This window comes from Herpailurus yagouaroundi, unplaced genomic scaffold (genome assembly GCF_014898765.1).
Source record: "Herpailurus yagouaroundi ecotype Mexico unplaced genomic scaffold, PumYag 428, whole genome shotgun sequence".
Taxonomy (NCBI): Eukaryota; Metazoa; Chordata; class Mammalia; order Carnivora; family Felidae; genus Herpailurus; species Herpailurus yagouaroundi.
Genome location: NW_024412645.1, coordinates 3,354,892 through 3,382,798, shown reverse-complemented (window position 1 = coordinate 3,382,798; position 27,907 = coordinate 3,354,892). Strand labels below are relative to the sequence as shown.

Below are 27,907 nucleotides of genomic sequence, written 5' to 3'. Positions count from 1 at the left end.
CCCTTCAATTATGTCACCAAAACTCTATTAGAAAATACGCCACAAACATAAAAAGCTGAGAAATGATGACCTAAGAACACAGGAAGTAAGTCGTGGTAGAGAACCAAGTTTCCCATCTTTCATTCAGGGCTCTTTGTATTATAAAACACAGTCTCTCAAACTGTACAAAGGAAATTCAGGTCACATGAATTTCCTTTTGGAAAAGACTCCTTTAATACTCCAGAGCACTTTCAGTCCAAGATCCCTGGGTATGTCCCAAGTCTCAGGTAGCCTCAAAATTAATCCCTAGAATCTCACACATCCTCAGAATTTGTGAACACAGCCCTAATATCTTTTGTTTTTTAATGTTTATTTGGGGAGGGGGTGCAGAGAGAGAGGGAGACACAGAATCCAAAGCAGGCTCCAGACTCTGAGCTGTCAGCACAGAGCCTGATGCAGGGCTCAAACCCATGGACCATGAGATCGTGTCCTGAGCAGAGATCAAACGTTTAACCGACTGAGCCACCCAGGCATCCTAACCTAAATATCTTAAAGGTGTCTAGACCAGACTGGAAGCTCTGAAAGTCCAGTTCAAACCCCATCTACAAGATGACCCCAGGGCTAAAATGGCTCCAGAAACAAAGGTGTTATGTAACGTACAGTATAAACCTTGTGAGGCTAGAACACCAGTCCCCATCCCATTTCAAACCACAGAGGATTTGGTAAGTGCCTAAAATGGTCATCCTAAGAACCAGGAAGCCCAAGTGGTTATAGTTGCCCCACATGTGTGCTCTGGAGAGATGGAAAGAGGGGGCCAGGAGAGAAAGACAACAGAGGAGGGAGATGTGGAAGAAAGGAGAGGTGGGAAGGGAGGCAGAAAGAGAGAGAATGATTATGGGGGGGTGAGGGGAGGGAACTCTGGGAACAAGAAATGTAAATGTGGACGTAAATTAAGGGATGAAAGTTGTAAATGTGCTCCCCCTTCAGTCAGCCTCAGTTTCTATGAGCCTCCCCTGGTGTGACACTGCCATGCTGAGGGTGGTTCTAGTGTATAAAGCATTACTTTTCCCTAAGCATCATGTCCATAAATGCAAGCCAAGTATATCTGGGGCTCAACCAAAGAAATGTTGCTTTATTCTAACACTGGGGGAAAAATCTGCTGTGTTGAGTTTACTGATCTCTAACATGGAATTTTTAGAGGGACTTTTCAAGGTCACTTTGACTATTCCAGTTTTCACTTTAGGTACTGACTTTGGAACCTACTTCCCAAGTAAGGTGCAGCTTCATAACATTTTTCTCAGGGTACATGTGACTCCCCTGCCACCTGAGTATCTCCAGCCTTTTGCCATCATTCCTTCTCCTAATTTACTGTTTATCCTTTCCATATCCCTCTTCCTATTTCAATTTAGAAAGCAGGACTGCAATAAATAGCTGGTTCAAAAATAATGTGAGGTTTTGGGGCGCCTGGGTGACAGTCAGTTGAGTGTCCGACTTCGGGTCAGGTCATGATCTTGTGGTTTGTGGGTTCGAGCCCGGAGCCTGCTTCGGATTCTGTGTCTCCCCTCTCTCTGCCCAGTTGTTCTCTCTCTCTGTCTCTCAAAAACAAATAAATGTTAAAAAAAAAAACACTTTTTTTAAAATGTGAGTTTTTAAGCGTCAACGTGGACTGAAGAAACCAATGATTGTTTTTATTTTTTATTTTCTAACTGTAGGGATTTGGCAATGAAAATTCATTGCATTGCTGATGATCCTAATATATGATGCACTTCAAGTCTACCAGACTTTTTCATTTTCCAGCCAACTGTCTCCTGTCAGCCTTTGTTTGAAAATTCTTAACTCCTGGGGATTTCTGCCAAACTCTTAATACCATGAACTCGGCATTATCTCTATAAAATTTAAATCTCAGGCTGGCTTCCCTAGCCACCCAGCTCATTTCTGAGCTCTTTCCACTATAATCTGTGTATAATAAGAGAAACTGATTTTATTATCATTCTGAAACATAATTAGGAAGGCAAATTTCTCATAATCACAAAAGTTGATAAATTTATCTTAAATGCTATCACTTAGAAGGAGTTTTTTTTATTCTTGATGTTTTGTATTATCAAAGTCGCTGTACTTAAGCCGTCAAGGCACTTGGTCCCTTGTCGTGCCTCACCTGGCCCCACACCAACAGCCATCCTCCTCAACAACCGAAAGGAGATTCTACCAGATACTTCTCTTCAACAGCCAATTTTCCAAACAGCCTTCTATAATAATAATAGAAGATGTGCACTGTAGGAAATTAGAAAATGCCAATGAGCCAAAAAAAAAAAAAAAGTTTTTTTTTAAAATAAACATTTCACATTCCCAACATCCAGAGAAAGCACTGTTAACATCTTCATGTGTATCTTATTAGGTCTTTCCCTTTGGCCCATGTACACATACTTACATGCTTATTTTCATGAAAAAAGCATTATATGCCACATACTCTTCTGCAGCCTGCTTTTTAAAGGCTTCGCCTTTCTATCTCAGTAAGTTTCCGTCTTATCTAATGTCCAGCCCAAATTCAGTTCTCTCCCATGGACCCCGGCTGATTTGTCCAAATTAGTATCAAATCTACAATCAGCAGCAGCCAATTTTTACTTGAAGCTATCTCTCCCAAGCCAGGTATGACCTGCCTTCTTCCCTTTGCCAAGGGAAGTCTTTCTGCCAGGACTCCTCCCCTGAGCCCCAATATACGTATAGTTACATATAGTAGTAATAGCAGCAGCAGCAGCAGCAGCAACAACAACACCACCTTACACTTGGAAACATCTCATCATCATACACATACAGAGCTTAATGCAAAGCAAAAACTTCTGAGTTAGTAAGCAACTCATCCTCAGTCTGGAAAAAACAGAACTTTGAAGTTAGAGGCTCTATCATCCAGAATGATGGAGAAGATCTAAATGAATTTGTGACTCAATATGTAAATATTGTCTAAAATATTTAGGAAAGCCCGGATGGTAAAAGCAGCAGTGACATTAGTAGTGAATATTAATATATTTCTCGTATTACTGTTTCAGGTCCCTATATTTTAAATAAGTGTGTGTACACAAGAAATCCAATGAGATCCAATCTAATTTCTTCAACTCCTAGACTCTGAAACATTTTTAAAAATACACATACATATTCAAACACTGAAAAGGCAGACATTTTATTCTTATTTTATTTTTAAAGATTTTATTTTTAAGTAATCTCTACACCCAACATGGGGCTAGAACTTACAACCCCGAGATCAAGGGTGGCATGCTCTACTGAGCCAACCAGGCGCCCCTTATTCTTATTTTAAATAAATGTTTCAGGGACACCTGGGTAGCTCAGTTGGTTAAATGTCCAACTCATGATTTCGGCTCAGATCATGATCTTGAAGTTCATGAGATCGAGCCCTGTGTAGGGCTCCACACGGACAGCACGGAGCCTGCTTGGGATATTCTCTCTCCCTCTCTCTCTGCCTCTCTCTCTGCCCTGCTCATGTTCTCTCTCTTCTCAAAAATAAAATAAAATTTAAAAGACTTTAATGTTTCAGCTTCTTTAATTCTTGTTTATATTTGAGTTGAGAAAGAAGATAGAAGTAGTAAGGGCAGGAGAAATGGGGGTCAGGGAGGTCTGATAAGAAAGATAACACAGAATAGTTTACAGTCTAAAAAGAAAACAAAAAGTTAGGTTGGTAGAGATCCAGAGAGAAAGGTAAACAAAAGTAAAATTCAAAAGCATATTATAGCCAGTCGAGGAACCAGTAAGAGAGAAGCAAATATTTAATGGCTAAAATGACCCTTCCTCTAAAAGCACTGCCTTACATTAGCAGCAACAAGGTTACTCAAGCAATTTGTCCACAATAACATAAAATCCAAAGCTTTTAAATGCTCCTAAAGGAAACGGAGAGAATTCAAATTCAGAAATCTATTTGTACTCCTTCACTCATTCCAAAGTATTTGTCAAAATCCCCAATGTGCCAAGCTCAGTGCTGACCAATAAACATGCATGTCACACATCCCTGATGTCAAGATAATCATTAGCAAATTAACACAGTCTCTTTATCAGCATGTAAGTAGAATATTTAAATCATAAAATATCCTTAAGACAAGAAGAAGAGCCACCACTGACAACTTATCATTTTATCCAGTTCAAATAATATTCTTAATTGGCTCAAGTCTCGTAAGGAAGATCAATCATCCACGAAACAAACTAAACCGTTAGACTCACAGCAAAGCATAGACAAAAATCAACTAATGTGCTGATCTATGATGCCAAGCCTACTTATCAACTTGTTGGAAAATATCTGTGCATTTAATTCACAGCTGCCATGTTTCAGACACAGGGTTTTCTAATTGACCCCTTTCTTACATAAAAGTCAAGATGTCCCACTCATCTGCTTACCGGTTGAGTTCCTCTACCCTCAGTCCCAAATTTAAAGTCTGATTTCAATACTAATTACTCTTAAACGTGGGCTTCCCAACAGTACATCTCTCTATAAACACTAATGCACTGGAGACTGAAGCCTTCAGCTCAACCCCTGAAATGGTAGAGTAGGAAGTACATACACAATACCACCACTTTACATGAACTTGTCAGAAGAAGCATTGGGATGGTAGGCTTAGGAGAACATCTGTTTTCAGTAGCAGTGGTAGATGGATGAAGGATGAAAAAATAAGTTCCTGGTGTCCACACTGAATAATGCCTAACGTGGTGACAGGAGACACTGGGCTTACAAGCACTGTCATTTGTAAAGCACAGAAGATTATTAAAAATCCTGTGGTGGCAAATGCAAAAAAAAAAAAAAAAAAGAGCTATTAATACTCTCCTTTACCTGAAAGTACCCTGGAGTGTTAGTTAAGTAACTCACTCCATAATTCATTCTGATCATCACATGTTATTGGTTTGTGATCTTTGATAATGTGTTGAAAGCTCTCCTTCCTGGGCTTCTATGACTTAGAACTTTTGGCAGTACTTCTTTGTCAGCCTGTCTCTAATTTTTTTCTTCCTCTTAAAGCACACGACTCTAGAAATCATGCAGCACACCTGTGTCAGATGGATCCAGGTTCAAGTCCCAGATCACTAATTATGAATTCCAAGATTGTCGGCAAGTTATTGACCCAGTCTTAGACTCAGTTTCCTCCCCTGTAAAGCAGCCATTCTAAAATCCTCTTGCAGTATTGTTAGGATGTGAAGTAGGTAATGATGTCAACACGGTGCCTAGAACACAGGAGGAACTCAGTAAATGGCAGCTATTATTATCATTAGCGTTGACAATTTTCCTCCACTTCGTCTGTGCTTCTGTTTCAGCCCCATTTGCGAAACTGGAAATGAACTTCAAAAGTTTTATCTCCACTCGTGCTCTTACAACCAAGATTTCAGATGTTCTAATTATTTAGAACTAGTCAGGTCACACACTAGTAAGAGGTCCGCACAGCTTCTATACAATCTCCCAATCTCTGGAAGGTAATTTAACCTATGGAAGTAGTCAGTTTCAAAGGTTGTAGATACCGTGATTTCATATCTCTCAACTGTGCATCAATCTGTTCATTAAGCAAACCAAGAGATATACACAAAAGTTTACTGACAGACTCCTGCCAAACTTACCAGAAGGAACACAGATTACAATCTTTGCTCTTTGCTACTGGCTAATTGTCTATGGTTACTGGCCAAATCCCCAGCATGACTACTACAAGGCTGACACATGGAAAAACAACTGGCCCCAAAACATTTTGTTTTACTCACAGACTATTCAGTTATGAACAAAGCTGCTACCCCCTTATAATATTAGTGATACTAAAGTCCAAAAGGGGTATGGCAATGAATGGACAGATGGGTTCCACGTGACTGTTCAACTTATTAAGTGGACAATTACCGTGATCCCTTGTTAAACATGACACCAGGTTCTCAAGTCAAAGCTTGGCTAACATTTGTCCATGTTCTCTCCTGTTGTAGGCCCTTTGTACAGATACTATCCTGAGTCAGCTGTCTCCATGAAGGCCCATTTTGCCCTGCTTCCACCTACCTTCCTCAAGTGCTTCAGGAAAAGCACTAAACAGGGGCCTCTTTGACTCCCAACATACCTGGCAGCTGATCAAAGCTGTCTCTTGACCGTAAATAGCATCCTCTCTCACAAATGCCCTATTTCTTCAGTTTTACACACACAACAAGAGTGTAAGAGGCTACAGGAGAGCACGAGACAGGTTTTACTTGGCTTCTTGCCAAAAGTGGTGAACAGTTTTGTGTGTTTCAAAGCACTGATGGGTCTCATTTTGTCATAAAAACCATCTCTGCAGCCATTCACACCACAGGTCTGAGGAGGTCAGTCAGAGCTGGAAAGGCAATCGGAAAGACAGATTTTTTTTTTTTTTTTAAGTAAAGAAACATCTGCCCAAAAAGCTGAAGTAACAAGCTTCCATCCTCATGTGACTGGCTTAGCTTTTGATCCCTCTACTTCTAAAATGACAGGCTCTAGAAGCAAAAGACACACAACCACTAATAAAAAGACAACCTGAATACAAATAAGATGGGGAAAAAAAACAGAATATATGCATTGCTTTTTTAACACAAACACACAAAAAGGAAATGATGTTGTTGGCAAATGTGGACCACTGTTCTACAGACACTTGATATCCTCTCCAAGGCGCTGGCCTCCCCATCATCCCAGCCTGTTCTCTCTACAGCTTCTCACTCAGCCCACACCCCAGCGCCTCACCTCTGGTTTCCTCCTTCTCTCCAGTCATTCTTTCTACTACCTCTCTCCTACTCACCCCTGATTTCCTTTCTCCTATCTTCTCAAGTGTCCCTATAGGACTTACTACCAGCACCATTAACAGTGGCATTATCATTAGCTGCCAAAATCCTAATGTTTGTTTTATGAGAATTATCGAGGGAGGACAGAGCTCTAAGGAAGATGGGGTCTGGGGAAATGAGAATGAGAATGATCACCACACCAAGGGTCAGAAAAGAGTAGGAGAGCAGCTGTAGCATTTATTTTCAGATTCATAAAGGGCTGGAATGAGCAGCGACTGATCAAAGCAGGGCTCGGTCGAATATTTTACTTTCTAATTCTTCCTCAAATGCATGGCAGGTTTTTTCTGTTTGCCAGTGAGTTTACCTTTTAATAGTGTGTTTTGCCAGAACAGGAGCTCAGAGCTATCACTGATGAATGAAGAATTCTATCTTCAAACTGAGTTTTCTTAAAGAAGGCTTGATAGACTTGGTATTCAGTCTGCAAGGTTTTGTTGATTCTGCTAAGAGGATCATGTCAGTTTCTTCTCCTCTAAAATTCAGCATGCAAAAGTGCTTTTTAAAATGATCTTGACTGGGGCACCTGGGTAGCTCAGCTGGTTGAGCATCTGACTTCGGCTTCGATCATGATCTCGAGGCTTGTGGGTTCCGGCCCCACATCAGGCTCTGTGCTGACAGCTCAGAGCCTGAAGCTGCTTTGGATTCTGTGTCTCCCCTCTCTCTGCCCCTCCCCTGCTCACACTCTGTCTCTCTCGCTCAAAAATAATAAAACATTAAAAAATTTTTAAATGATCTTGACTTAGTGTTTTTGAGATTTTAAAATAAAAACATCACTATATACCTAAAAACAGGTTTTCAATCCCTTCTCAAGGCAGGGAATATGATGATGTAAAATAGATTAAAGTCTATGGTAAGATGTCATTTCTTTCTATTGTCCTTTCAGTCAACAAACATTACTGAGAACCACAATGTGCAAGCCATTGCACTAGGCTCTACGGGAGACCAGAGAGTTGGTCAGTCATAGAGCCTGCCTTTAAGGAAAAGTATTTATATAACATGTTTATACAAATAGCTACAGCACAAAGTAGAAGGAGGATACAGAGGAAGCACTCTGGGAATTCAGAGAAGGAAGAAATCAATTTCAGTTGAGGGACTTGTAGAAAAGACAGTAGGCAGTTCAGACAAGAGGCTATTTCACCATGTACTAGCATTTCAATATTTGTGAACTTCTCTGGCTAGCTAAATCTTACCCTCTGGAATTTATAGGTACTCCATTTGTTGTTAGTGTTCCTGGTCATAACACTTCTCAGTTTCCTCTTCTATTCATTGAAATGAAAATATAAGAAAACAAAAAAAGGACTCCAACTATTTTCTTAATTTTTTAGTTTTATTTAAATCCAAGTTAGTTAACATATAGTGTGATAATGATTTCAAGAGTAGAATTTAGTGATTCATCACTTACCTATAACACCCAGTGCTCATGCCAACAAGTGCCCTCCTTAAACTATTAAATCACAATAAAATTGGTAAAGGGACTGGAATACAAGCATAATTCACTCATCCATTTGTATTTGATAGCAATAATCCCGCAGCAACTAGAAAACACACTTATCTTATTAACGAGACTGGAATTATTTCAATTAGGTATCTCCACATGCACCAACTGTTAGAAATCAGACTGTTTTGAAACAGTTGTTAATGACTTCACACGGCAAACGTTTTCCTGAATTTCAGGGGGAAATCTATGATTGAGACAGATGGGGGAGAGCCTGGCCCTGCTGTGTAACAGAGGAACAGCCTTGTGGGCCTAGAAATGCATTTTCCACTGGGATCCAGCAAAACAATCCTAAAGACACCCAGAAAGACAATCAGAAACTTTGGCAACATCTGCTACATTAAAAGTTCAAAACCTGGCACCAGTAAACATCCAGTTATGGGAAGAAATGCTTTAGCTCAGAAGCAAATCTCTAAATTTCAAACTCATATAACATCTACTGAGAACATCAGGAGTCCAAGGTCTAACCCTAGTCCTCTGCTTAACCTGGGTGAATTTGTGCTCTGCCTCTACTGGACGCTTCCCTTAGACAAGAAACAGGACTCATAATAGAGTTCCATTCTAATGTTTCACTTCCTGTAGGAAAGGAGGTTGTTTTTAGCCTACTAATTCATGGAAATGCTTTAAATCTTTGAAAAGGCTGTTAATATATTTACAGAAATATTTACAGGGTCAATTTTGACCCTCTGGGGAGGCACATGCCCTAGAAATTCTAACCTGTGCTGAGGTATGTATGTGGTCTGCCTGAAGCAAGTTGGAGATACGTTCTTTTAGTTGTTTTTAACATATTCTATGTTTTATCAACTGGGTAAGTACTATCCTTTTGACACTTCATAGGTGAGTATCGGCCCACCTATTGAGAATAAATCCATCAAAAATGGCACACTATTAAAAATTCATTCATTTTCACTTATTTTCTAGCCTAATTCAGAAGAAAAGTAATAGAGCTCTCTTCTAATGTGTCTTGTCTTTTCCTAGACCTAGGATAAAAATACTTCTGGAAAAAATAGGAGGGAGAAAAGCAAACACAAGTACAGCAATGCTCGTTTCCAAGGTTTATGGTATGCTGGGGCCTAGTAGTTCTCCAAGTGTGTGATGAACAACAAAGGTCTTTTCCTGGTATGCCTATCTAGCCTGCCCCAGGCTCCCCGGGCTCTAAGGTTTGGAAATATGAAAAAACAGTTATGTACATACGTGTCCTCTCTCTCTCTCTCTCTCAGCATTTTATATAAGGTTTTGGTGTTTGGATAAAACAGAATGTCTTTTGATTCTCCATAAGGCTGAGGGTCAAGGGAAGTAGAGCCTAGTAATCCGCTTACCTGCTTCACTGATTAAATTTTTGAGCTCCAATCTTCTTTTACAAGAAAGAAAAAACATTTACAGCTGCTACAAGGTATAATAACATCTTTACTCTGGGTATTTCTGCAGTATAATATACACTGCTATTTGCACATATAGTAAATACAACAAGGACTGAATTACCCTAGTGACAAATCTCTTATCTCCTCCATTTTTCTAGTTCTCACACAGCCAATCTCTTCCATTGGTGCTTAATGACCAAACACTCATTCTATTGGATCTGGCACAATGCCAAGTATACAACCCAAGAAACTGAATTGAATGTCACAGAGTCAACATTTTGACTAAGGGAAGTGAGTTTGATACAGAAGTTAAGGCCACGGGGTTTCAATTAACTATCAGGATGACAAGTAGAGGCTGGTTCTGTTCAATGATAATATTCCAGAAAAGATATTTGTGAATTTTTAGTAATCTCTTATATTCTGGTTGCATGGGAAGAATTACTATAAACTCAGCTATAGTTTCTCCTGTTTTGTAAACACATTTTTCAAAGTAGACTTAATTAATAAGATGTAAGTAAGCAGAGGGCGCCTGGGTGGCTCAGTCAGTTAAGCACCTGACTTTGGCTCAGGTCATGATCTTGTGGTTCGTGAGTTCCCACCCTACGTTGGGTTCTGAGCTGACAGCTCAGAGCATGGAACCTGCTTGGGATTCTGTGTCTCCCTCTCTCTCTCTGCCCCTCCCCGACCTGTGCTCGCTCTCTCTCTCTCTCTCTCCCTCTCTCTCTCTCAAAAATAAATAAACTTAAAAAAAAAAAAAAGCAAGCAGGCTTCCTAAAAGTTGCAAAGGATTGAAAAAAAACAATAAAGTTTCTAAAATATCACTACTGAATGTGGCAAACACACAACTTGCCAGTCCCATTTACCAATGAGTTGCCTGAGTTCTTTAGAAAGAAAAAGGTGATTGGATCAAGTGTCATCTAAGGTACTTTCTACCAAGAAGATTCTGGGGTGCCTGGGTGGCTCAGTCGGTTAAGCATCCAACTTCTGCTCAGGTCATGATCTCACAGTCCATGAGTTCGAGCCTCACGTTGGGCTCTGTGCTGACAGCTCAGAGCCTGGAGCCTGCTTCAGATTCTGTGTCTCCCTCTCTCTCTGCCCCTCCCCTACTCATGCTCACTTGCTCTCGCTCTCTCTCTCTCTCTCTCTCAAAAATAAATAAACATTAAAATTTTTTTAAAAAAGGATTTTAAAGGTAATGTTTCATTTCATAATACAATTAGCAAATACTTTGAGAAAAATGTCCCAACTTTTATTTTTTTAGTGTTTACTTCTTTTTGAGAGGGAGTGAGAGCACATACTCACGCGCAGGAGAGGGGCAGAGAGAGAAGGGAACAGAGGATCTGAAGGGGGCTCTGTGCAGACAGCAGAGAACCCAATGCAGGGCTCGAACTCATGAACCACAAGATCATGACCTGAGCCGAAGTCAGACGCTTCACCACATGAGCCAACCAGGCGCCCCCCAACTTTTATTTTAAAAGCTCAGTCTTAAAGCCAGGGGGCTTTTCTGCATCTGCTCTGCAACGACCACAGACCACCAACATGTATGAAATTAACCTGTAATTAAAATGAACTCTTCAAGCAAATCCTGATCACCTCAAACTCTGAGAGAGATGGTGAAGGAGAACTGCTTCTCATTAACAGAAGATACAGTCACTACAAGTCACTTAAGAACCAGGCAACAAAGTATTTCTTGCACAGAATTTCTTCAGATCATGTTTCATTATTCATTAAACTTGGAGCCGAATCCTTTCTGAGCTACCGCAGGGTGAAGGAATCAGTTCCAAGCTTCCAGCTGCAATTTATGACTCTTATCATTGCTTCCCTATCCTCCTTGCAACGTTATACAATATCCGCCTTCAAGATGTGGGAGTTTCACTCCACCCTTCTCCTGCTGTGAAAAATTGGTGATAATCATGGGAAGAAAAATAACAATTGTTAAATAATATGGTTCTAACCTTAAAACTAAAAGAGAGGTCACTCTCATAATCATGTCTATTGTTTACTGACTCCTATATTATTAAAGAGCTGAGAAAGTACATCTTTCAGAATCAAAGAAACAGTGTAGAGGTCATCCAGCGCAGTCTCCTACCTAATGCCTAAATCCCACCAACAGCAGCCCTATAGCACATAACTGAGCATCTCCAGTAACAGAAAACTCACTGCTTTCAGAGGGAGAGAATTTCATACCTCGAGACCATTTTAACTTTCGAAAGTTATCCTTTATATGAAACAAATAAGCCAAGACATGTTCCTGTCATTTCCACCAACTGGTCCTTGCACTATTTTTTTAAAGATGTAATTAATATACCATAAAATGTACCCCTAGCACACTTTTTAAGACAATGTGGAACATAGCTCATTCTTCTTCCATGTGATAATCCTTCAAATAGTTGAGGGCAGTACAATAGGCCCCTTCCTACTACTAAATAAATCCACTTCCTTCTGTCACTTCTCATTTGAAATAGTCTAAAAGCCACCCCTGTCGTCCACTATTTTGGCTGTGGTGCTGATTCTGAGTATACCCAGCTAATCTATACTCATCTCAAAGTTACTTATGCTTCATCATAAACATGGTAAATAATGAATAAAAATAAATTATGGAACCCTAATAAACATTTTAGAGTGAGAAGTAACAGAGATTTATTAATGTGAGAGAAGAGAGGAAATTATGACTTGTAAGCACAGACCTTCGTAATCAACAGATGATGTCTGGGATTCAGAAAGAATGAGATCAAAGAGAGAGAAAGCCAAGGAGGCTGTGAGGAGCCTGAGAAAGGCGAAAGCAATATGATAACAAAACTGGTATGTAGTGAGATAAAATCAGTCAAGTGTTTGAATGAAGAGTTTAGGTACACTTAGGAGGATAAAAAGATAAAATGTCTAGAAATAGAGAAAAGTAGTAATTTGATGAAGCAGCAAATACAGTGAATATAGAGGGTAGAATCCTTTCTCACTCTTTTCAGAGAAAAGAATTCCATCTTTAATGATACAAACTTCAATATACAGTCTTTTTCATTAAAAACTCTTCACCATGGACACAGATAAAACAAAACACAAAGATAACCCAAACAGCTCTCTCTAAAACAATGATTTGGGTACGCTATGGCTAAGACTTGATTTTTGCTCAATTATTTTCATGTTTGTAAGAAAAAAAGTGATGAACTAGATTCTCTTGCTTTACAGGTAAATTTTGTTTTAATTTTTTTTTAAAGTTTATTTATTTTTGTGTGAGAGAGACAGAGTGCAAGTGAGGGAGGGGCAGAGAAAGAGGGAGACACAGAATCTGAAGCAGGTTCCAGGCTCCGAGCTGTCAGCACAGAGCCCAACACAGAGCAAACCTGCAGACCATGAGATCATTACCCTAAGTCGGACGCTTCACCAACGAAGCCACCCTACAGGTTAAATTTTTAAATATTCTAATGAAAATCTGTTCAGAAGGTGTTAATTTTTTAAACATATTCAGCAAAACTCCTGATCAAATTCTTCCAACAGGTTTCAGATAAAAGCAGCATTATATTTTTATGATGCTTGGTCACCCTTACAATTTCTCTCAAGTCCAGCTGCAGAGTCAATGACAGTCACACGTGCAGACCCTAGCTATCCAGAAAAGCAACTGCAGAGTTATTCAACTCTTAAGGGAAGGCATTACCACTCACAGTTCAGCCATGTTTATCATATTTAGTAATCTAAAAGCGAGCCTTTTCCAATAGCCCATTCCCGAAACACAGTGTTGAAAGGAATCATCTTTGTCCATCCTCAGAACCTCAAAAAGAGGTTCTCCAAAGGACAGGGTCCCTGCTGTAAGAAGTCATCAGAAAGCAGCACTTACAAGATAGAACCGTGTTCCTTGACAACTAAATGAGAACTACAACCTTTCCAAAAAGGCACCAGATTAAATGATGCCAGCAGGAAAGTACCAGTTTCACGGCAACGGTTATAATGTCAGTTTAGTGGCCTTCACTCCATAGTCCTGCTCTCCATAGTCATAAAGGTGGTGAAAAGTGGTACCTTAAAAAAAGAACAGTCCTAATCACTGTAAGAACTACAGCTACAACGTCTACTGTTAGCGAGCAGTACACAAGCAGAAGCAAATGTAATGCTCAAATCATTTACATGTTCTTTATAAGAGATATGAGAAACAACCAAACTCAAAGTCCTTTGTTGCCAATCTGAGATCTGGCAAACAGAATCCAAACACACGAGTCTTCCGGATCCTGCTCTCTAAAAGTTCTAGACCTTGCCAGAGTTTTCTAAAATCAAGACCACCCCCACATCAATGTTGTTTCAAAATCAAATATTTTAAAGCACTGTAATTTCAAAGTAATAAGAACAGTACAGTGGCATAAAAGTTATGAGAAGAGAGAAGGCAAGTTCACAAGTAGGTTGACAAGTCACTACTGGCCCTTTTACCCTGTTCTAGTTGGAGAGGGAGGCTGGGACTTCATAAGTTCCCACAACAATATGTCTTAATAAGACCAAAGACTGCCTTCAGGCATCGGAAGATTTGTCACATGGGAGATGAGTGAAGGCTGTGCCGGATGGTCAGAACCAACATGTTAGTCCAGCTCTGTTACCCTTGACCAAGAACTACTGCAAGATACCTCAGGAGTTAGCAGGCCTTCTTGCTACCCCTTCTCCACAGCTACTCCTTTCCGGTTCATCTTGCACCATGCAGTCTGAGGCAGACCGCGACAGAGAGAGAAAAGATGACCATAGTTCTTTCCCAAGTTTGGAAAACGTATCTTGGATTTCGCTGCCTCCTACCAAAACTAAAGCTCCTAATCTCAGCATACAGACTTCACAACATGACCCCATCTATCTTCCCCTGCCTTCCCTCCCTCCGATTTCCCACCAAGCTCATTAAGATCCCACCACAGTGACCTCCACCTACCAGGTAGGCCATGTGTTTCACAATTCTACACCAGACCCACCCTTCCCGGATCCATCCTCCACCTGACAAAATTTACTCCTTTAATGCCTGCTCTGCTCTCGGGGTTCAAGTTTGTCACTCAGCTTGTTGACTTCACAGTTTTCACACATACTGTGTTTTCTTATAATCTTTTCTCTTTCTGTGTTTAGGAAGGTTGATGCTTGGTGACAGAATGGGCAGGGATTGGGGCAGGTGGGCTGCGAGTAGACAGGAATGCAAAACAGTTGTAGGCAAACGTTCTCCATTTAAAATATTTTATCTAAACCCTTGGTTGTCAGCTTTTTAAAAAATCATCTCACTTGCTGCATTATTTAGATCTCTAATGTCTAGGAGCACATTCAGGTGAGGTTTTAGGAAGAATCCAGGCACCAACATGCTTAATTGACTCCTTTAAGATCAGACTATTTTTAAGCATCTGATGTATTATTGAAAAACAATGTGAGCTGCATTTTATTTTCATGAAATAGTGGGAGATAAAAGCTTAAATGCTATTAATGAACTCTAGTACTTACACTGATACTGGAAGCAACCTAGAAGGCAGCCGCAGGGGTTACACTCAATTTTGTTATAGGAAAACATACTTTAAATGTATAATGCAGAAGGAATGCCTTATACTTCAAAATGCCTTGTCAACATCATTTAGGATGGTAAAGAAACAAATCTATGTTTTCAGAAATTTCAAATTGAGGGTTCAAAAAAAAAAAACTGGGTAGCTTCCCCTACCATTCCCATGATATGTGGTCCCTATCACTTATGATGATATGAACAGCAGAACAAATGAGGGAGAACTATTTGCTTTGGGTTGCTCAAAAGCAAAGTCCAAGAATAGCCAAATGACATAAAAAAGCAGCAGAGAGGTGCAAAGCTTGTGTCATCTTGGGGAACCTGGGTGGCTCCCTCAGTTAAGTGTCTGACTCTTCATTTCAGCTCAGGTTGTGATCTCGCAGTTCATGGGATCGAGCCCCACAGTAGGTTCTGTGCTAATAGCATGGAGCCTGCTTGGGATTCTCTCTCTCTCTCTCTCTCTCTCTCTCTCTCTCTCTCTCTCTCTCAAAATAAATAAATGAACATTTTTTAAAAAGCTGTGTCACCTTAGGTTTTGAAGGGGATACTATAAATAATGAGAATAAACTACTAAATCAAACTCAGAAACAATTCTCTATTTAATTCACCATGAAACCTAGACACATGTCAAAGCTTAGATGAGCTTAAATATTTTGATTTACCTATTTCTATTAGTAACATGTCACCTCATCGTCTAATATTTTTGTTCTGTGCAGCACATCTGAATGGAGACTTCATTTCTCTCCTAAGTAAAACAAGTGCACAAAAGAAAGAAGACTGTCCTCTGGCTTGAACTCCTTTGGTTAGAATTCACACCAGGAAATGACCTTTCAGAAACAAGCACCCTGCACAGACGCGGCATAGTTCTCTAGCGATCAACAGTAAATCTGAAGCTGATCAGACAGGAACTGGGGAGTGCCTGCAGGAAGCAGTATCTGAAACATCTGCAATGCTAACAGCACCCCTCTAAAATAATGTAAGGTGATGGAGAGTGTGGGGAGAGCCCAATGTGTTATGTTCTGAGAAGATAGGTCTTGTCAGACTAAACTGTCTCAGGACTGAGAAGTTAGTTCTGAGTTGAAAACTGCAGCAGAGTTAGCCTATGGTGGGAAAAGCATTCTTGATGGAGACAAACCACCCAGAGGCAAGTGCTTTGGAGAGGCAGGGGCAGTGTAGACAAACAGGATGGAAAAGGAACAAGTGTCTCAAGAGCCAAGGTTATCTGTCCAAATATTCACATTAGTGGGGAAAGGGGGAAGAACTGAAGAGAGGACAGGACGAGGATGTAAGCCTGTCCCCTGAGGGAGGAGAAGTGAACATGCAATGACCTAAGCACCAAAAGTGGAGTAAAATCCTGCTAATTGTCCAATAAATTCCCACTCTGTATCGTTCAATTTCCTATTTTGTTTTTTTTTTTAGTGTTTGTTTATTTTTGAGACAGAGAGACAGAGAGACAGAACATGAGTGGGGGAGGGGCAGAGAGAGAAAGAGGGAGACACATTCTCCAAAGCAGGCTTCAGGCTCTGAGCTGTCGGCACAGAGCCAGACGCGGGGCTCAAATTCTCGGACTGTGAGATCATGACCTGAGCCCAAGTCGGAGGCTTAACTGACCAAGCCACCCAGGTGCCCCCAATTTTCCATTTTGTACAGAAACTTCAAGAAATACCTTCCTTTGAAATAAATGGAGTAAGGGGCGCATGGGTGGCTCAGTCGGTGAAGCGTCTGACTTCGGCTCAGGTCATAATCTCGCAGTGCGTGAGTTCGAGCCCCGTGTCAGGCTCTGTGCGGACATGTCAGGCTCTGTGTGGACAGCTCAGAGCCTGGAGCCTGCTTCGGATTCTGTGTCTCCCTCTCTCTCTGCCCCTCCCTTGCTCATGCTCTGTGTCTCTCTGTCTCTCAATAATAAATGAAGGTTAAAAAAAATGTTTTTAATAAAAAAATAAATAAATGGTGTAATAGGCAATAATCAGTACAATATTTACAACTTTTAAAAACATGTAATCAGACTGGACAGACTTGATCGATTTACTTTTAATATTTTAATGGCATAATATGTTGAATTATGGCAAAACCAATGATCTAAAACTGTATTCCAGTAAAATAACTTAGACGGAGTCTCAGAGTATAATTCACAAGCTTAATTAAAATTGGCCTAATATGAACACTGCCAGATGGATTGAAAAGTGGCTCTGAGATCACATAGGAAAATGATAAAGGAAAATATGTCAAATGGGAGGAGGGCCTGCTGCATGTGCCAGGGTTGGTATCGGGTCTGAGTTTAATTAACACATTCCTTAAATGACAAGAGAAAAATAGGATAATATCGGATAGATGAAATTCCCTTGAGATAAATAAGAAAATTTTTAAGCAAAGAAATAATTACAGGAAAGTGGAGCTTATCTTTTGGAGTCATACAGATAAGCATTATCATTGTTATTAGAAAAAAATAATATACATGGTATGGATTTAAGGAAAAAATTTATCATTTTATTGAATCAGAATGAAACATATGTTCAATGTGAGTCGAGAACTATGGGGAAATCACATTTAGAAATTAATAGAGAGCAGTTTAAACAGAGATTTACTTATAATAGACCATAGTGACCACAAGGTAAATATGATTTGAAACTCCCTTTCATAGAAATTATAATAATGTATTGCTTTACAGTTTCCCAATTGCTTTCACATATATTATCCCTTGAGACCCTCATAACAATCTCTGAGGCAGGCGAGGTTCCTTATCCAGTTTTACAGATATGAAGCCTGAGGCTCTGCATTGGTACATAATGTGCCTGTGATTACACAGCTAGGACACAGACGAAATGCCAGCAAACCTCAATTTTCTGACTTACATCTCAATGAAAGGAAAGGGATAACATCACTGGAAGAAAAAGCTTAGGCTCCTACAATTGTAAATCTTCCTTCAGTGCTTTACCAGGCAGTTCAGCCTCTAAACTGGGCAAAATCCAAATAATGATGCAACTTATTAAAAGAGCCAAAATAATTTCCAAAAAAATCTTTAAAATGCCAAACGCATACATTTCCCACACTTTGCAAACTTCAATAAAAAGTTTAAGAATGTATATATTTACAAAGGGCACAAATTTTCTGGAAAAGTCCTTGAGTAAGGAAAAGGACATAAAAGCTTTCTTCTAAAGAAGTTCCAACATTTCAGGGTACTTGGGTGGCTCAGTCAGTTAAGCGTCTGACTTCGGCTCAGGTCAGGATCTCAGTTTGTGAATTCGAGCCCCATATGGGCTCTATACTGTCAGCACCACTTTGGATCCTCTGTCCCTGTCCCTGTCTGCCCTTCTCCTGTGTGTGTGTGTGTGTGTGTGTGTGTGTGTGTGTGTGTGTGTGTGTGTGTGTGGTATGCGCATGGCTCTGTCTCTCTCTCTCAAAAATAAATAAACATTAAAAAAACATAAAGAAGTTCCAACATTTCAAGATTAAAATTTGAGTTTTCCTGAATATTTCTGTATGAAAGAAGACTCTACATAAATTGCCTGATTTTAATTTGCACAAGTATACAGAACTTGAGAAACCACATTGGAGAAGCCATTCTCGGTGGGGCTTTTATTTTTCTTTATGTTGATTTATTTATTTTGAGAGGGAGAGAGAGCAATGGGGAAGGGGCAGAGAGAGAGAGCGAGAGCGAGAGCGAGAGCGAGAGAGAGAGAGAGAGAGAATCTGAAGCAGACTCCATGCTCCAAGCTGTCAGCACAGAGCCCAACGTGGGGCTTTGAACCCACAAACCATGAGACCATGACCTGAGCGAAAGTTGGAAGCTTAACTGACTGAGCCCCCCAGGTACCCCCAACACTCTCAGTGGTTCTAAGGAGTACACTCAACAGTCTTATTCTCCAACTCTAGTTCCATTAATTTCAGCCTACTAGATCCTAATATTCTGTGGATCAGTTGTTTTAACTCTACCCTTTGAAAGACTTCCTCTTAGCAAAGACATTTATCAGTTGAGAGGATATTAGAGGAAAATATACTGACAGAGTCACAGTTTCCTACAGAATTCCAAACAGTCGCAGCAGGCAATGTCCCTTCGTGTATCAATTTGAAGTGAGAGAAAGTATTTAGACATCCTGTGGCCATTTCTTACTGAATACAAGGTCCCAAACCTCTACACCCAAACAACTTTTACTTTGCTGGAGACAAACCAGAGGAAGATTTGCCAAGCTACAAAATGGAATTTGCTGCTGCTGCTGCTGTTGTTGTTGTTGTTACACTCCTAGAATATTCTTTTCTTACATTCATCAATCTTACTGCTTTTTGATAAAACACAACAAGTTAGGTGAGCTCCAGCAACATGGCCTGGCTCAGTTTCCTTGCTCCGGGGCTTTAAGTTACCAGTACCAATCCTTATGAGCCATTTGGGAAAGCACAGTGCACAACATCGAAACAAAAGGCTGGCTGAGATAGTAACATGCTCCACAAAGATAGCTGGGAACATTCGAACCAAACAGGAAGACTGCAGTGAAAGGAAAGATTTAGAACCCCTATGATAAAATGTCATTACATCAATTCGATCAACCAATATTCGCTGAGCACCCTCTCCCTATATAAAGAACACATTCATAGAAAATGGCACATCCATAGCATAGCCATAATATTAATAACTTTCCAAAAAGCAATTTTTCAAAGCGAATTTCTTATAACATAGTCAGTTTTCCCCAGTGTGGACAAAATTCAGAAACACATTTGCTTCACAATTGCAAGAAGAAGTACCTTTATGTTGACATGAACCCTAGGAAAAAGAATGAACTCACTGTGTTCTATGTTGGAAAGAAATTCTAAAAAGGCAGACGACATATGGCTGACTTAGATGACTCAGGAATTTACAAGATTTAGATTCTATCTACCTACCAAACACTGTGGTAGACATGTTCACATAGTTTTATTACCAAGGCATATGCACATGCATTTTCATTACATTAGTAAGTTACAATACCCCAAGTCAAGCTGCCTGACAGAAAAATGGCACAACGTTTGATTACTAATCTACATATCAGGCAAAGCTCTGATGGAAACCCAACAGCTCTGAGTCTGAAACCTCAAGATCTCTCACTGCATGCATGAGGACAGTTGGTATGATTCTTAACCTAGGAATTACTGTGGCTTTGAAAATATTAGCTATCTGTGCTCCAAATGATAGTACTCTATCGTTTCTTTAAAATATAAGCAACTTCTTACAGTACTCCCAACACACTAAAATACAGATCTTTTCCCTTTTGTCTGACTGCAGCTAAGAAAATCCAGTTTTAAACAGCACGCAGGTATAATCCACAATCGAGGCAATCTCTTAAGATTTGAGTAAAGAAGAATTAAGAGGGAAAACCTTGAGAAGACAGTAATTGGGCCATTGGAGTTTCTTCTCACTAATTATCCCAGAGTGGCCATTAGCTATGTAACCAAGGAGGAAAGTGTGTCAGACTTCAGCGAAGCTGTGTCTTCAGCATCTTATGGAATGCACCCTAAAGCCACTGTGTAATTAACTGCCAGGAAAATGCTGAGCGAGTAGAATAAAGAAGCTATAACAAATCAAATAATACTGCACAGTTCAACCCTCAATGACAGCAGTTGAACTGCTTAGAACTTCAAAATACTCATCAGCACACATTCCCTTTTCAGAATCTAGAGAAAACAGATTTTTGGTTGAGTGAAGAAGCAAGCAAAAATACAGGCTACAAAAGAGCCTGAACATCACAGAAATTTTCAGCAATAGGACTTTCTTTATCTAGCCGCCCCTCATGATGTTATAGGAACTTAGCTATCAGTGATGCTCAAAGCATAAGCCACAAGGAACCTGTAGGGTTTTTCCAAAAATCTAAGTGCATTACATACTGTGGTCAAAAACAGAGAGAATAGACCAAAAAAAAAAAAAAAAAAAAAAATTGAGTCCCTTAGAGGAATTTACTGTGGGGTACTCTCCAATACGACCTTAAAACTTTTTATTTTTAGTACATTTTACTGGTTCAACAAATATTTATTGAGCACTTATGTGCCCATAGCTAAGAACAAATTCCCATTCCACTTGAACAGTGAAATTTCAAGCATCAAATAACTAAGCATAGACTGAAATAAAACATGTCTATTTGTTTTCTTTTGATTTGAGAACTTAGGAATGACAGGAGGAAGGTTATATTCTTAGTGAGCAATAAAAAAAAAAAAAAAAAAAAAAAAAGCTCGTGAGGAAGTCTATCTTCCAAAGCTGGCTGGACAGAATCACAGAGAACTTAAAATCTTGAACTTGAACCCTACCCAAGATGTACTGAGACAAACTAAGAGCAGAGTCCAAAAACATGTACCTTTTAAGACTCTTAGGCCTAGATAATTATAATGACCAGCCAGATTTAAGAATCACCCTTCCACTGGATATTTGGTCTCTCTTAAAGAACCAAAAAGCTAAAATAACCCTTATTAAATAAACATGGAATCGTAACTAAAAATTCTATATAACTACAAAGCCACAATCACTCATTGTATCAACATTTCCCCCTTTCAAACTCATTACTTGGAAAAACGAACATCGTTTCTTAAAATACCTTCATCCCCCATATTCACTTGTGGAAATTCCATCCATCTTTCATGACAAATGAAAATGCTAGTTCTTTCAAGAAGCCTTCTCTGTGATCCCTGGCAGAACTTGTTCCCTCCCCGTGTTCCACACTACCTGATAACAGGTTTCTTATAATCTTTCTTATATCATGCTAGCTTGTTTGCATTAGTCATCCTGACAAGAAGTTAACTGCTTTAACAGATGCAACCTCACCTATTGAGATACACCTACTGAGAACCTCTATACCTACTCGAGCATATAATTCTTTGCTCAAAGCAGATATTCCACACATACTTTATTAATTGAACTAACCAGAAGAGAACTTTAGTCTTTTCTTCTGAGAGCATTATTAAGAAACACAGCTGACTTAGGACCCTTGCTGAAAACATGGATGTTAAATACCAAGCAACCAACTAAATAAGAAAACAATGGAATGTCAGCATTCTGGTTAAACTAGAGCCCTCAATCATGAGCAAACTGACCATGACAAAACACAACACCTGTTTCTCTCACTTTAAATTAAATCTCCGTCCATTAAGTATAAAATTGCAGTTTCTCTGTTTCACTTCTTCCAAGTATTATACATATACAGATAGCTTAGAATGCCATTTTCCCAGTAGCAGCTCTAAAATGAGTCTGAGATTCAGTGCATTTCTAAGGAAAAGAACTACAGATAATTATAAGTAAAAGGAAAATGTTCCCAAATCCATATTACAAGATACTCATTTATATATTTATCAGAAGTTAAGCAATTGAGTTACCCAGCTTATCATGAAAGGCTGATTTATTTCATATAAGGTAAGCTTGATTTTGAAAAGTTTCATCTTTGATTCTTTGGCAGCTGCTACTGGTGTTTGTACAGCCCTTGTCATCACCCCAGATGACTGCTGATTGACAGAACTAATAGATTTTGTTTTAATTGTAAAAGAAGACAGATGAAAGGTTTTGGCTGGATGACTAACTGCTCATGTTGAGTAATAAACATGCTGATTTCTCTCCCCCCATATTAAAAATCTATTTTTAATTCACTATTAATAAGTAGGATTGCAATTTTTTTTAACGTTTATTTATTTTTGAGACAGAGAGAGACAGAGCATGAATGAGGGAGGGTCAGAGAGAGGGAGACACAGAATCTGAAACAGGCTCCAGGCTCTGAGCTGTCAGCACAGAGCCTAACGCGGGGCTCAAACTCACGGACTGTGAGATCATGACCTGAGCCAAAGTCAGCCAATTTACCAACTGAGCCACCCAGGTGCCCCAGGATTGCAATTTTTAAAAATGGCATGAGTATAATACAAAAGTTCAAGTGTATGTATTTGAAAAACTAAATTTTTCTAAATTTGATACCAATTAGAAATTACTAAATACAAACCTAGGTGAAAGTTAAGTACTTTCCTGGTAGTTTCTTGTCTCTGCAGCTGTAGTAATTCTCAAAACCACACTTAAAAGTACAGAGACTGAGAGAGAGAGAGCACATGCCTTAAATCTTTGACCTTCTGGCTATCTCTTTTTTCTCCCCAAGCAGTTGACAGAAAGCAACTCTAATTCTGTTTTCATAGTCAAAAAAAAAACAAGAAATACAACATTTAGACATAAGGTTAGCTGAGACACACCTGGAGAAGACAGCGAGGTCTTCATTCTTTTTGCTGTATTTTTTATTAATTGATGTATGTTCAAATGCATAATGCCGTATTTCATCCCACAACTATACACCATATTTATGACTGACCAAATAAAAAGTTCTATACCATTAAAATGGCACAAGAAAGACTTTACTCTGCTACAGAGCTGCAACGTGCAGAGGCTAGTGCTGTTACTAACCAACGACCAAGTGTTCAAGAAAGAGCCATAACGTATCTGGTGTACCTGACAAGCAGTCTGTAAAGATGCTATAGGACCTCCTATTGTGCTCCCATGTATTTCTAGGTATTTCTTTCCACTTTCTTCCTTGCTTTTGTTCTATATCACCTAACTACAGAAAAGGAGCTTGGCATATCCTATTCTGTTCCTTCCTTATACACACATATCCAAAAGTATGCCTAAAAGAGTCCGACTTCGACTCAGGTTGTGATCTCACAGTTCGTGGGTTCGAGCCCTCTTGCTCAGAGCCTGGAGCCTGCTTCAGATTCTGTGTCTCCTTCTCTCTCTGCCCCTCCCCCACTCACGCTTTGTCTCACTGTTTCTCAAAAATAAATAAATGTAAAAATAAATAAATAAAAATAAAAGATACCTTGACTTTCAAAATTAAACAAAGCTTCAACCCTGGAAAATTGGTTCATCTCAATCTAGGAAAATACAAATAATAGAGTGAGACCTTTAAAAAGAATTTTGATTCCATTTTACATAGTAATTTACTGGCATTTTTTGAAGAAAACTACAAATAAGCACATCATCGAAAAAAATAGGAGTCCAAGAGAGGTGTCTCATATTTCTCTGATGACTAATGAAGTTGGAATGTTTTTTCCATATACATTAGCAATAATTACCATTTTATGGATGATTACCTACTTGAAGAAGAATATCATTTACACAAGAACTGATGAAATTATATAATTGTTTAAGGCATTTACCAAAATGCCTATAGTGCTATCTCAAATCAAGAAGAGCTATAAGAAATTCATAGTCGGGGCACCTGGGTGGCTCAGTCAGTTAAGCGTCTGACTTAGGCTCAGGTCATGATCTCATGGTTTGTGGGTTCAAGCCCTGTGTCCGGCTTTGTGCTGACAGCCTGGAGCCTGGAGCCTGCTTTGGATTCTGTGTCTCCCACTTCCCTCTGCCTCTCCCCAGCTCACTCACTCTGATTATTATTAATAATAACAATTATTAATTATTATTAATAATTTTATTATTAAAAATAATAAGTTCATAGTCAAGAAAAAACAGCAAGAAATGTGGTCTAATATATACACTTTAAACAGATTCAGTGGGGAGGTCATGATCTTCAGTTCTATTTCTCCTAAAAATGATCACTGGAATTTTTAAAGAGGAAAGGAATAAATGAATAGATGTATCTCTGGTAAGTCCACAAAGCACAGAATGTTATACTCAACACAATAATAATAATGTAAAGCTCAAAAACATGAAAAGAAAGAGGACTTCCTCTCACTTTATACCTGAATGGCCTCCCTGCTAAATGGCTTTGATGAGCAGTCAGAGAGGGGTTCTATACACAAATAGGCAAACATATGGACGGGCTTCAGAGGTCAATGGTCAAAAGCCTTTTTGGAACCATGTAACTCAACGCTACAAACACTCACATTTTTTCATTTGTGTTCTAAAACCTCATATATCTCTAAATTCTACTAGTCTGCACCTTTTGCCATTCAATAACATTAAATAAGTTTTATCTGTGCCTCTAGAAGAAGCTTAAAAGCATTTTAAAACTCAGAAAGCCCTTATTTCATAACCACTAAAAGTCTAATTTTTATTTTAAAAATCAATTGTATATATTTTTAAATGTGTTTTTAACATTAATGACCCCTAACAATGAATAATAAACTGCAGTTTACTGTTTCCAGCCACCTACTTCTTCACTCAAAATACTGAAAGCACAGGTCAGTTTTTTTCATGAAGGAAATCCAGCTCTTCCAGACCATGTATCTGACATGAGAAAGATTCCAGATGAACACTCAAAAACCTGAAGACTGCTACAGATCCTTGATATTCCTAAAGATCTCTGGATCATTCCAACTCCCCCACACAAGTCACTAAGATATGACTGAAAATTTTAGACAACACTTTTCAGACCCTCAATGGTTCTATAAATATCGGACTTCAATAATTTATGAAGCCATTAAAATAAATCCTGCCGTGCAAATAAATTCTAAAGTCCATTAAGTTACATCATTACAATAGCTACATTAACCTTACCTGTCTGCGCAAAACCAGAGCAATGCTTCCAAGTGCTGATGACGGCCCCTGCAGACAACAGAGGCCATCATGATGAAGAGGAGGGTGGAGGACACCGCACAGCAGGGAGGAGGCAGAGGACACTAGCAGTAATCCAAATGTGGGTGTATTTATAACAAGGTTCAATATGAGGTTGCTGGGTAGCCAGCCATGCTCACTCATTAGCTAAGCAACTCACAGGTGACACAGGGGCCACTGTGGGCTTCATCAAGGTCACAAATTTCTAGATCACTCTTTGGGATCACTAGAGCAATTTAAATTTGGATGTTGAATGTTACATCTGGAAATGCCAAGTTGCTTGGTCTATTTAACTCGTGTAAAATTAACCTTATGAAATAACTTGGGAAGATACCTAATAAAATAATTGGAAGTGAAAACATGCAATAAAAGGTTGTCCTTGCATTGACTTAACAGATGCTGCATTAAACATTAGAAAATATGACTAAGAAATATATTTTCCTGCTTATTTATCATTTTTTCACGCTATTTATATCAAGGAATACAGAAAATCGGGCTCTTACAAATTACTTGCCCATCACACTTTACACTCCCACAATAAACAAATAAGTAAATAAACAAATGTGTTGTAATGTTTCACATCATCCTGCCTTTGCCTATGGTGATGTATAGGTGTTTCCGCCTGAAACAAAAACCTTCTGCCAAGTGTTGGGAAACCATCTGTATTTCCCTCAGTGCTCCTTTCTCAGTGGCCCCATATTTGTAGTATATACTTTCATAGGAACACTGCATTATACTTAAACACTAATATATGCTTCCCAACTCTACCCTGGCAGAAATCGTGCCTTTTTAGGTCATTTTAAAGTCTTATTTCCTTATTCAGGCCATAGTATAAGTCTGATAACAACTTCCTTTGAATATAGCCCCAGGAAAGAGCATCTCATATCTGATTCTGTGTTTGTGCCATAGCTGTTTCCAGTAAAGTTCTTTCTCACCACTTGGCTTTGATATGAGGTCATTTCTCACCTCTGGGCTTTACCATACCAAACTATAACCACATTTAGTCAAACATTTAGATCTTTGCTAATTTCCAGTTAGCCCCTATCCATATGTTCCCCTTTCACAAACCTCCTGGATTAGATCAGTAAGGAATGGCTGCTTGGCAGCTGTTTGCCATTCAATTTTGCTACCACTAAAGCATGTGAATATTTCATTGTTTAGGCATTGCAGAGACTCTCAGCAAACATTTACTCTGGGTTCTTGGATTAGAAGAACATTTGTGGTAGGCAAAAGGTAAATAATAAACCACAATGCTACTCAACCAGTGACCTAAAAGCCTTTTGACATCTGACTCTATTGCTTACTAAATCATTGTGCATATATAAACAAAGATCCGACCCTTTGTTTCTACTACAAATTATATTTCAAAAACATTAGTTCTTCAGTTATTTGATTTATTTAAAATAAGCTAAAGTAAGGCACAATAGTTCAGTGGCTTGTAAACTAACATAAAAAGTATCAAATATGAATTCATCTATTACAGACTTACTAAATAGAGCTGGATGTGTCACTTAATATAAGCTGTCAGAACTCTGGTTTCCTCCAATATAAGCCTATTATACAAATTTCAACTATAAGGGGGTAATATCCATGAATTTTCAGTTCTGTGTAACAGAAACAAAAACAAATTCAATATATTCAAAGGCACTTGCTGAAGGCCTTGCATAGTCAGGCACTATGCTGGGCACACGGAAGAAGATGAGCAAGAGCCATCATTACTCTTAGGAGCTTAAGATCTAGTGGGAGAAAGCGATATAGACAAGCAACGGCAATGCACAATTAGTTCACCGAAGACAGGGATAGAGTCTTACTCATCATCCCCTTCCCTGATATGTTGAATGGCCGATATATTGTGTTTAACAAACACATGTTGAATGAATGAATTAATCAATCAATTCATTGATCAACTGACCAAACTGCAAATATTATTCTAATAATAAGGGAAAATAGTGCAGTGAAAGAATGGATCAATTCCAACTGGTGAATCTCAGAGAGTCTCACAGAAAGAGGTCTTGAGAGGCCCTGAAGGAGGAGTTCAGTTTGATCAAGTTGAGATGGAATGTGGGACTTTGGAGGCAGAGTAAGGGAAAATCTTCCTCACTAACAAAGCCCAACAGTATCTCCTCAGTCTCACTTTCCCTGGGGTCCACCACTTAGATGTTGTCACCATCTCACTGGAACCAAGAGGTGTGTTGCTTGCCTCATCAGAATTCATAAGCACTTGCTCAATATCTGTTCAGTGAATGACCCAACTTAGTGGGAGTGGAGAAAAACAACGA

General features: G+C 39.1%; 1 protein-coding gene and 1 long non-coding RNA gene across 5 annotated transcripts in view; one reads left to right on the top strand and one right to left on the bottom strand.

The window, feature by feature from the left end:
* Nucleotides 1–27,907, bottom strand: part of TTC28 (tetratricopeptide repeat domain 28) — a 632,666-nt gene that overhangs the window by 377,581 nt on the left and 227,178 nt on the right. The window lies entirely within an intron of this gene.
* Nucleotides 22,965–27,907, top strand: part of LOC121022578 (uncharacterized) — a 19,335-nt gene continuing 14,392 nt past the window's right edge. Inside the window, exon 1 of the long non-coding RNA XR_005787009.1 lies at nt 22,965–23,748. This is a non-coding gene — a long non-coding RNA (uncharacterized LOC121022578). The remainder of the gene's footprint in view (nt 23,749–27,907) is intronic.